Below are 12,667 nucleotides of genomic sequence, written 5' to 3'. Positions count from 1 at the left end.
GGGCGGTTGGTTTGTAACCGTGTAGCTGGCGCCCGATAGCGTCACAGTTTGGTTTCATCGGCTTCAGACAAGCCGAATTTTGTGGCCATGAGATCAGCGTAAGTTCACCATCATGCTCCTCAAACCAGTTCTGCACGAATCTGGTCTTTTGACACGGATGGTTATCCTGCTGGAATATGCCATCGCTGTTGGGGAAGGCGTCCAGCATAAGGGGTTAAGGTACTCCCTAATAATGTTTACGTAGTCCACAGCTGTTAGGCGCCTTCGATTACATCCCCAGGTCCTATGGAAGCCCAGGTGTTTGTCCACTGTAACATAATACTGCAACCCACTGGCTTGCGTCCGTGGAGCGCTCCATGTTTCAGCTGCCGTTCGCCTGGATGACGGCGTATCTGGACACGACCATCGACCTGGTTTAACAATAAACGTGGTTCATCCGACCAGGAGACACGATTCCACTGATACGAGGACCGATCTCGATGATCCTCTGCCCGATGTAATGGTAACTGACGATGTTGTTGGGTCAACATGGAAACACGTAGGGGTCCTTTGCTGCAGGACACCATGTTCAACACTGAGCACTGAGCGGCATGCTCCAAAACATCTACGCCTGCGCTGGCACTGTACTTTCATCACTGGCACTGTACTTTCATCATATTTGGCACAGATCGCCGCCTATCCTGTTTTAGAGAGCAGGAAAACCTCCGATTCCTCTGTTCTGTGATGAGGTATGGACGTCGAACCTTTTGTCGTCTACTCGTTGTTTCAGCATTCTTCAACCACTTTTCATGCGTACCCACGACAGTAGCACGCGAACAGTCGACCACCTTCGCCGTTTCCAGATGCTCGTTCCCAGGCATTGGTCCACAATAATCTGGCTTTTGTGAAATTCGCTTAAGTATTGCCGCATTGGCGGCACTCATTGTCGCTAGACTGATTCACCATTCGGCTCTGCTCCGCTCATATACTTCTCTTACTGCGTCACATGCCCTCAGAGGTACCGGGCAGCATACAACTTTCCGCTGGGCAGTGATCACAATGTTTTGTCTCATCACTGTACATCACACTAAACGTCTCTTCGATATTTACTGCATGCCTATTTTGGCGTTTTCTAGTGAATTTAGTTTCTGTAAACGTTTGACAATCTGTTTCAAAATGGTTCAAATGGCTCTGAGCACTATGGGACTTAATTACTGAGGTCATCAGTCCTCTAGAACTTAGAACTACTTAAACCTAACTAACCTAAGAACATCACACACATCCATGCCCGCGGCAGGATTCGAACCTGCGACCGTAGCGGTCGCGTGGTTCAAGACTGTAGCGCCTAGAACCGCTCGGCCACCCCCGCCGGCCAATCTGTTTCAATCAATATGTTACGCAGTTGATTCACATGCGAACAGAACTGGCAGTTTGCGAGGAATTCAGAGTCCGTATACATGCACTGAATAATCCACATATTTTTTCATTAGAATAGTTGAAAATTAATCTGAAATCTACACTCCTGGAAATGGAAAAAAGAACACATTGACACCGGTGTGTCAGACCCACCATACTTGCTCCGGACACTGCGAGAGGGCTGTACAAGCAATGATCACACGCACGGCACAGCGGACACACCAGGAACCGCGGTGTTGGCCGTCGAATGGCGCTAGCTGCGCAGCATTTGTGCACCGCCGCCGTCAGTGTCAGCCAGTTTGCCGTGGCATACGGAGCTCCATCGCAGTCTTTAACACTGGTAGCATGCCGCGACAGCGTGGACGTGAACCGTATGTGCAGTTGACGGACTTTGAGCGAGGGCGTATAGTGGGCATGCGGGAGGCCGGGTGGACGTACCGCCGAATTGCTCAACACGTGGGGCGTGAGGTCTCCACAGTACATCGATGTTGTCGCCAGTGGTCGGCGGAAGGTGCACGTGCCCGTCGACCTGGGACCGGACCGCAGCGACGCACGGATGCACGCCAAGACCGTAGGATCCTACGCAGTGCCGTAGGGGACCGCACCGCCACTTCCCAGCAAATTAGGGCACTGTTGCTCCTGGGGTATCGGCGAGGACCATTCGCAACCGTCTCCATGAAGCTGGGCTACGGTCCCGCACACCGTTAGGCCGTCTTCCGCTCACGCCCCAACATCGTGCAGCCCGCCTCCAGTGGTGTCGCGACAGGCGTGAATGGAGGGACGAATGGAGACGTGTCGTCTTCAGCGATGAGAGTCGCTTCTGCCTTGGTGCCAATGATGGTCGTATGCGTGTTTGGCGCCGTGCAGGTGAGCGCCACAATCAGGACTGCATACGACCGAGGCACACAGGGCCAACACCCGGCATCATGGTGTGGGGAGCGATCTCCTACACTGGCCGTACACCACTGGTGATCGTCGAGGGGACACTGAATAGTGCACGGTACATCGAAACCGTCATCGAACCCATCGTTCTACCATTCCTAGACCGGCAAGGGAACTTGCTGTTCCAACAGGACAATGCACGTCCGCATGTATCCCGTGCCACCCAACGTGCTCTAGAAGGTGTAAGTCAATTACCCTGGCCAGCAAGATCTCCGGATCTGTCCCCCATTGAGCATGTTTGGGACTGGATGAAGCGTCGTCTCACGCGGTCTGCACGTCCAGCATGAACGCTGGTCCAACTGAGGCGCCAGGTGGAAATGGCATGGCAAGCCGTTCCACAGGACTACATCCAGCATCTCTACGATCGTCACCATGGGAGAATAGCAGCCTGCATTGCTGCGAAAGGTGGATATACACTGTACTAGTGCCGACATTGTGCATGCTCTGTTGCCTGTGTCTATGTGCCTGTGGTTCTGTCAGTGTGATCATGTGATGTATCTGACCCCAGGAATGTGTCAATAAAGTTTCCCCTTCCTGGGACAATGAATTCACGGTGTTCGTATTTCATTTTCCAGGAGTGTATATTGATTCGTAATATACGTTGTAGTTAGGACGTAGGGTTTATTTCAAGCCGTGGAAATGACATCGCAAACCACCACAATAAAAGGAGCTACCTTAGCTGATGACAGTAGCAGTAGCCAGGAGACATAGCGCGATACTGACGGATGTAGCAAGCACCAGCTATAGATATGCAGTTTTTTCAATATGGCAGTGTATTGTTTTTGCCTAGAGTGAGGGTGGCAAAGTGACATGTATCTCACTTGTGTGATTGTAACGGATAATAACAAACAAATAATAGCTACTCAGAGTTTCTGTTTCTTATTTATCCAGGTGAAACCACGTCAGCCACAAAATAGATCATTGGGCATGCAGCCTTGCACAACCAACACTCGTAAGGTAAGTACACCACAAAAAAATTAAAAAAGAACACCGTGAATGCGCCCACACAGCAAAGAGAAATTTTGTTGACACTCACGCTCTTGAGGGTGTGTACAACAGAAGATCATACCGATAGAGCCATACGCATCCGAGTACAGTCGACAAAGAGTGCGTGATGTCGCAGCAACGCACGCTGCAGTACCGCTATGGAGACGATAGTAGAGGTAACGAGTGTAGTCTTGTGGAATGGCCTGCCATGCAGTTTCTTTCCTTTACCTCAATATAGCTAGGTTTCCTGCGGATCTTGTAGACCACGCAAGGTGACGTTTCACTCACACCAAATCATGCTACACGGGGGAGTGATCTGGGGATCGCGCTGTCCAGCGTAGCTGACATGCACCATGGACAGCACGTTTGGTGGCACGGGATACATTTAGACGTGCATTGTCATGTTGGAAAAGCAGCATGCACTGTTCATTGTTCCCTCTATGATCACCAGAGGATTACGACCTTTGTAAGATGTGGTTCCCCACACCATGATGCCTGGTGTTGGCCCTGTGAGTCTCTATCTTATCCACTCCGTACTTTGGCGCTCACCTGCACAACGCCACATGTGCGCGTACGACCTTCATTAACACCATGACAGAAGTGACTCTAATCACTGAAAAGAACAAGTCTCCATTCGTCCTTTCCTATCGCGAAACTACTGCAATCGGGCTCCACGATGTAGGGGCGTGAGCGAAAGACGCCCTAACGTGCAGAATCGTAGTCCAGGTTCACGCGGACTGTTGCGAATGTTCCTCGCTGATACCCTTGAGCAACAATGTTCTTAATTTGTTTGAAATCGCGGTGAGGTTCAATATGGCACTTCGTAAATTGCGACGGTCTTGGGGTCTTGGCGAGCATCCGTGTGTTGCCGCTGTGCGGGCTCAGGCAGACGGGCATGTGCACCTTCTGAAGACCACTGGGGACAACATCGATGCATTGTGCAGACCTCTCGCATCCCCTGTAGCGCAGTTCTGTTGTTTGAAAACCCAGCCTCGCGCAGCACCACTATACGCTCTCGCTCAAACTGCGCCCGTTGCACAAGCGGTTCACGTCCTCGCTGTCGCTGCATGCTAACATTGCTGCACACACAGACGGAGCTCCGTACGCCACGGCAAACTGGCTGCTACTTGTTCTGGAGGTGAGCAATCGCTGCGAAGTTTGCAACAGCCCACGGTTGATAACACGGTGTCTGGTTAGTCGGCAGCGCTGCTAGTTAGATCATTGCATTATCTGCCCTGTTGTAGTGTCCCGTGCAAGTATGCCATGCCGTAATCATTTCCATCAAGGTGTATTTCATTTTCTAGGGAGTCTATCTACATTATTATTTGGTGGTCGTACTAAACTATTTCAAATACACAGAAATATATCTCAAGGACACGTAACGGTTTGTGTCAAGTAGAGCTCTCGTACTACACACCACTGTGTGACCTCGAATCTTGATCAGACTTCCATCACAGTTTCAGATAAGTACCCAAATACTTGTACTCACACCCGATGACTGATATACGTTCAGTAGCGCTATGTAACTATGAAAGACACTACAAAACATCTAAGCGAGGTTTTCCAGTGGTTATCACTCTGCACATGCATTCAAGAGGAGTTCGGTTCAAATCGCTGCCAGAGTATTTATATTTAGGTTCCCTTAAATCACTTAAGGAACTTTCCAGGACAGAATCTTTGAAAAGAAAATAAAGTTGTGCTGATATGAAATATTTACTCATTGCATACCTCTTTTTCTGTCTTTGAATGACCTATGTCATAATATGAAATTGATCATATTAAACTATCGCAAACCGAGTTCCGTTGTATCCGCAATGCGAACTCTACTCTAGCGTGAGTGAGCGACATAGTTATTGAATTTAAGTCTGCGATACATTTCTCGTAATTCACCGCACCTTCCCCGAAGTAACTGGGCAGCGAAGTAACGGACTCGAGATTTACTTAAATTCGGCCCACCTTTGATGAAGAAACATGGAAACAGAATATCAATTCGGGATTCCTTGTGACCTGTATTTGACATTATGTATCTATCGCAAACGGAGCTCTGTCGTATTCACTATGAGAACGCTACGCTAGCGCCAGTGAGCGGTATAGCCATTTATTGTAAGTCTGGGATACATTTCTCGTAATTAGATGCACCTTTGCTGAAGAAACTGGGAAGCAGAGTAATCGACTCTGGCTTCCTTGTGGCCCTGATGCGATCCTCACCAGCGGTTTAGAAGTTTTCGACGGGCGCCAGTTTCGTGCCTCGGGCCTCCGAAACTTAATCACATCGGCAAAAAGTTTGAACTGAAGGCGATGCACTGATAGAGTTAGCGTGAATATTAAGTTATCTGCGCTTCATTTGTTTAATTTTGTAGATCCATGGTACCCGAAGCCAGTAACGCAGTGGTTATAAGACAGGGCTGGCTATTAGAAAGAACTAGTTTCTGATCCCTGTGCGGACTCTGAGGTGTGTGTTTTTCAGGGTAACGTGAGTCGATTGAGGCAAAGGGAAGGATAAATCCTTAGAAAATAAAAAGGCCCAACAATTGCTTTCCTAACTTTATAAACTAACAGCTTGCGGGCCATGTATAATGTCATAGTAACTGGTGATACTATGTCGTTTATACGACTGGGGAGAAGGCGACCCAAGGCACAATTCCTAAAAATTGATAAATTCACTTTCATCTATGCAGTTCAAAAATTAAAGCACTTATTATAATGGTGCCACATATAGTACTGCATCTCGAGAAGGAGAGTTACAGCCCTATGTTATAGAAATTAATTATGAGGGGCGAACAGAAAGTTTGTTTGAGCGTGCTGAAGCAGCCTATATGCAACATAGTGCGATTCCGATGCCGGTAGACAATGATAAGCCATAGCTTTATGACTACCTCCTTGAAAGTGTATTGGTCCAGCTCTGGAAAGCAGTTCACCAGTGATTCTGCGTACAATGGGTTCTACAAGTACTTTGTAGGTTCCTAGAGGTTTGTGGCACCGGATGCCTACCTACGGGTCACACATTTCCCGTAATATACGGGCAGGTGGTTTGTGGGCGCGGAGCTGGCGTCCGATGGCGTCCCAGCTGGGTTTCATCGGATTCCCATAAGCTGAATTTGATGGCCATGAGATGAAAGTGAGTTCAATATCATGCCCTTCAAACCATTGCAGCACGATTCTGACCTTCGGACACGAACGGCTATCCCGCGGAAAGATGCCATCGCTGTTGGGGGAGGCATCAAGTACAAGGAGCTACAGGTTATACCCGATACTGTTCACGTAGTCCACAGCTATTATGATGCCTTCGACTACTTTCGCAGATCCCACTGAGCCCAGGTTAATGTCCCCCAATCACATAATACTACTCCCATCGGCCTGCGACCGCGGTGCGTTGCATGCTTCAGCAGCCGTTTGTCCGAATGACGGCACATCCGGTCAGCACCATCGACTTGGTTTAACAGTAACCTCGATTCATCCGACCAGGCGACACGATTCCACTGATGCGCCGTCCAATCTCTATGATTGAGGGTCGACAGTTTCTGTCGTACGAATATCTGCAACAGACAGTTGCGGACTTCCTGACGTAGCAAAAAAATGTTTCAAATGGCTCCGAGTACTATGGGACTGAACTTCTGAGGTCATCAGTCCCCTAGAACTTAGAACTACTTAAACGTAACTAACCTAAGGACATCATACACACCCATGCCCGAAACAGGATTCGAACCTGCGACCGTAGCGGTCGCACGGTTCCAGACTGTAGCGCCTAGAACCGCTCGGCCACCACGGCCGGCTCCTGACGTAGCAGCACACGGTGTTTTAGCAAAAGTGCATCTTCAGTCTAGTACGTCTGTGGGATGATGGCCTTAGTGCTCACGGCGATTTTGCTTGGTTGGCACATCGATTCTGAACCGTAAGGCCTACGAAAGGAAACTTTTTAATCTCCCTTCATATTTCAGCATCCTATAATATCTATTCTTTCGTAACTATACTAACAACACATCTGCAAAACCGTCGTTTTGCCTTTTTCTCTGTTTGAACAGGCAATCTCCAAAGCCACTAGATGAATATTCATGGGTTTTGACAGGTAGCTTCAGTGTAGCTTCGGGAACATACTCGTATAGGCTGTATTATATCAAAATCGGACCAGGGAAAAAATATATCGTAATTTATAGAGTCTGCTCAGATTAGTATTTCGGCTGTTTGCCTCAGTGACCACAGCGTTGTGCACAAAGGAAACAATACAAGGCTCTGTTAGTTTCTTAGTGCACCAAATGCACAATAGTTGGCGCTGCTTTTTTTATCTCGATAACAGAGGTAGTTTAGGAAGTTCATGCTAATGACAGATCTAAACGCCACAATATTGTCTTTACTGGTACGAGCTAACAGCGAATTTGCCGTGCGGGGTAGCCGCGAGGTCTAGGGCGCCTTGCCACGGCTTGCGCGGAGGTCCCCCGTTGGAGGTTCGAGTCCTCACTCGGGCATAGGTGTGTGTTTGGTGTCCATAGCGTAAGTTAGTTTAAGTTAGATTAAGTAGTGTATAAGCCTAGGTATCGATGAGATTAGCACTTTGGTCTCATAGGAACTTACCACAAATTTCCAATTTTAACAGCGAATTCGCGTGACTAGGGTATACAGATTTCCTGATTTCGCTTAGTGCATTAAAAACTTAACGAAATTTCCTTGCTTCTTTCTGGAAGTCTAGTTTTTATTTGACTTCTTTGCTAGGAAAATAAATTTAGTGAGTTTGTTTTGCGATTTGGGTGCCTACACGTTACATTTGGATTTAGCATTGTTTCTGAAGAAGAATGCCAACAACAGCAGTCGAGTCCTTCTCAATTTAGTGGAACGGCTAAAAGATTGAGGGCACAGCTAAATTTAAGTACTTGGCCAACACTGGTTTCCTCAGCTGGTATAATATGTCTTTCATTCGTGTAGGAAATCTCTATTTATGCATGACATAAATCTGTTTGTGTTCATTCTTCGTTGTCTATTGTTAGACATTTTCCCCTGGGCTACTATTTTGTGTATCATTTCACAGTCAACTCCCACCCTCCTCTTTCTTACGTAACACAATCTCAGTTTCAATGAATTTTTTTGTGTATCCTTTTCAGTCCGTATTTCTACCCATAATGGTACAGTAGTCTGTCCAAGTAATGACCCATGGTAGAGTCAGGGACATTTCAACCAAATACCAGGTGGGCTGGTATTGGGCAAGAGGGAATTCTAATAAGAACATTTGGGAGTGGTTTCCAGTTCAGGAATATGCATTAAAACTGTAGCGTATCGACCGTATTCAGTCAAAAAGTGCGTCAGAGCGGAAGTGAGTTGTAACAGAGCCAGCTGCAGGCGGGTGTGTTATGCATTACAAACCAAAACACAGCCGACAGACAATGCGGAGCAGAGCCAGCTGGGCGCAGGATAGAAACAACTGACACTGATATACGCTAGCAGAAGGATGGAAACCATATCTCACTTGCCACCACAGAAGTGTTTAGAGTACGTGCCTTAAGCCCTGAATGAACATAGTCTGGAGCATATAAGTACTCAGCAATTTAAGTGCTAAAATACTCTCGTCTGAGTATCAAAGCCTGCATCACAAGCCTGTGGCACCTGCGGCGACACCCTGGAATGCAGAGTATGGCCCCCTGTTCGGCCATGTGACAGGGCAGCATATCCTGAGTCATAAAAGCAGCCACCGCCAGAGTAGGGAGCCACCCACTCGCTGGAGGGGGTTCACGGCCGCTTCCACGGTATTGTCATCTGAACTGCCACACTGTCATCACAGCTGTTGCTGGAGACGTCACTCAGAGCAGCATTCGAGTGACGCAATGCTCAGCCTCGCTCTTTGCGCTGTCGCAATGCTGGATGTCTCTTGTTTTGAATGAGAAGCAACTGGGCACCTTCACCAAGCAGTTCCTAACGTACTGTGGCTGAGGGCTGGAATAAGGAAGTTATTTAAAGAAATCTACTGTCGTCCTGACATCTCACTTCATACTCCGCAGGTCACAATCCATGGGTCATCTAACAAAACCAAGATAAAGTTCCAGAAAACCATCATCAGCTACATTGGATCACAATTATCTTTCATTTAATTCTGTAGAATGAAGTGCCAGCGGAAAATACTCCTATCAGAGTCCAAGAAAGGTGAATATACTCTTATCTATTAAAAGACTCTGACAGAGAAGCGGGGTACTAGCTGTCTCATTCTACCTTTCTCAGCATCTTCAAAAATTCTCCGAAGGACTTTGGCATGTGAACTGAACTTGTTCGCACTCTTTTTAACATGCAACTCCCATCTCACTCCCACAACCTCCCCTAAATACAACTTCCTCACATCCACTAGGCCATCACTGTAAGCCGCTCATACCCATCCACTCCCATTAGCCCATTCTCACTAGCTCATTCAGTCCTATTCGTTGTCATTATTTCTTTATTTCTTTCTAACTCTCTCTCTGTCCCCTGTCTCACGGTCACAGTTTTCTATCTTCTGTCTTACTAATACTGTGTCTTCCCACTGTCAGTCTCTCCCTCTTGATCACTGTTGCTGCTATTATCTGATTCATTCCTTCCCACTGCTGCTCTTTCTTCTCACTGTCACTATCTGTATTTTCCTCGTTTCGCTGTCGTAGACTTTGTCTCTCATTATCAATGGCTGTCACCCACTTCCACTTTCTCCTTCCCTTAACTCGCCTCACACTGGAACCATCTTCTAAATACAACTTCCTCACATCCACTAGGCCATCACTGTAAGCCGCTCATACCCATCCACTCCCATTAGCCCATTCTCACTAGCTCATTCAGTCCTATTCGTTGTCATTATTTCTTTATTTCTTTCTAACTCTCTCTCTGTCCCCTGTCTCACGGTCACAGTTTTCTATCTTCTGTCTTACTAATACTGTGTCTTCCCACTGTCAGTCTCTCCCTCTTGATCACTGTTGCTGCTATTATCTGATTCATTCCTTCCCACTGCTGCTCTTTCTTCTCACTGTCACTATCTGTATTTTCCTCGTTTCGCTGTCGTAGACTTTGTCTCTCATTATCAATGGCTGTCACCCACTTCCACTTTCTCCTTCCCTTAACTCGCCTCACACTGGAACCATCTTCTAAATACAACTTCCTCACATCCACTAGGCCATCACTGTAAGCCGCTCATACCCATCCACTCCCATTAGCCCATTCTCACTAGCTCATTCAGTCCTATTCGTTGTCATTATTTCTTTATTTCTTTCTAACTCTCTCTCTGTCCCCTGTCTCACGGTCACAGTTTTCTATCTTCTGTCTTACTAATACTGTGTCTTCCCACTGTCAGTCTCTCCCTCTTGATCACTGTTGCTGCTATTATCTGATTCATTCCTTCCCACTGCTGCTCTTTCTTCTCACTGTCACTATCTGTATTTTCCTCGTTTCGCTGTCGTAGACTTTGTCTCTCATTATCAATGGCTGTCACCCACTTCCACTTTCTCCTTCCCTTAACTCGCCTCACACTGGAACCATCTTCTTCGCTCCTTTCATATCACCATTGTGTCACTGTCTACTATGTTCCATTGCCACTGCGTCCCTTTCTACCTCTTTCACTGCCATTGTTTTCTTCCCTCATCCTATTCCACAGCCACTGTTTACTGTCTTAGAGTATTTATTACTTTTCCGTCTGATTGCTACTGCCACTATCTCCTTCTCTCTTAGAGTAAGAAAGCGCGAGTGTGTTCGCACACCAAAATTTTGGTAGAAGTTTCTAAGGTGCTGAGACTGCAGAATGAGGCAGCTGGTACCGCGCTTCTCAGTCAGCGTCTTTTAAACAGGTGCATACACGGATTTTTGTGCTCCGATAGCAGAATTTTAGCGCTGTTTCACTTCTGTTTTCTGCTACAATAGAGCATGCCACTCATATGAAAAGCCCTTCATGGGACAGTAAAATTTTGGTAGTTTATTTACGTGAAATTGAAATAATACAGAACTATAATTTTACACCTCAAGCCGGATTTTACTTGCATGAAAATTATACAGCCGCTTCAGTACTCAGACAGGGGGTTCCCAGGACTCTCCATTTTTTCCGTGCTAAATCACTTGATAAACTATGTTTTGGCCTCACATCGTATTTTACACGCGTATTTTAAGTGTTCAAGTAGGGTAACTTTGAAACTCTGTATCTCGGAAACCGATGCAGACATCAAGAAAATTTTCAAAGTTGTTCGAGACTGGTAACTAAGGACATATCGGAAATGTTGCAGCTGTTTGCTGTTGATAGCCGTCTTGGAATCATTGAGTCGCTTTTGGTGCCAAAACTCAAGTTTTTCGGCATTTTTCAAGAACCGCGCATTAACTAAATGATGCCTCTATAAGTCCCTTAAGATGCTTTGTAGACTATGTCTGATGCAAAAAGAACCAACCGACTTGCTCCGTTTGCGTAAGTTTGAGGACGTGTGTAATATTCAAACTTGACCCGGACTGTACGATAGTTACTGTAAGACGATCCTTCTTTTGGGTATACAAACGGTCCCTAATCCAAGATCTGTGTGAAACATTTGACTCTTCCTTTCCTATCACCAAAAGAACCCGAGGTACTAGCACCGGGAAAATCCAGAGTTTATGTGCGGCGTTTTGGAACGTATTAGGTAGCGCTCGCTGTCGGATGTGCATAGATTTTCAGTCTGTTTCATAATTTTCTCTCTTAAGCGATCAGGCACAAATGACGCACGCTGCTACAAGTGTCCTTCCGCACTGTCTTCTGCCCAGCGCTGCCATCTGTCACCGGTCCACACTTATAGCTGACGTTGCATGTCTTCATAGAGGCCATCCTCCACCTCTTCATGGATCTGTGAGAATGAAATCCAGAAGTTTCCGTGGTCGCATACGGTCTACCATCCGAGTCACTGTCGTCGCTTGCTTTCCGTAATTCCTGTTACATTGGCATCTTGGTACAGTTCAACTAGCTGATGGGTGTGTGTCATCACCCATTCGGGCGTGTTGGAGTCTCACATCGCAACCAAGATCTTCCGCAGCATTTTTCTCTAAATTAAGAGAAATTATTTGAAAGCCCTGCTTTCGAATACTCCACGTCTCACCGCAATATAACATCACGTGTTTGATAAGGGTTTTATGTAGCCGAATCTTGAACCGTCTCTGGAGACGTTTGAACCAAAGCGGTTGTGTTGGGCTGTAGAAGGATCGGTTTCCTGCATGGATTCAGGCGTTGATATATACTTAGCATGACGAATTCTCCATGAAAAGCGCTCTCAGGTATTTAAATTGTTGGGCTCTCTTTTACGACCGTTCTATCAGTTAGAGTGACGATAGTAATTCAGATTATTAACCTTACCGACGAGTCATAACGAGGTAATCCGCCTTGGCTTGTTTTAGGAGT

This window comes from Schistocerca cancellata, chromosome 7, assembly GCF_023864275.1.
Source record: "Schistocerca cancellata isolate TAMUIC-IGC-003103 chromosome 7, iqSchCanc2.1, whole genome shotgun sequence".
NCBI lineage: Eukaryota > Metazoa > Arthropoda > Insecta > Orthoptera > Acrididae > Schistocerca > Schistocerca cancellata.
Note: the sequence above shows the minus strand (reverse complement) of the source record.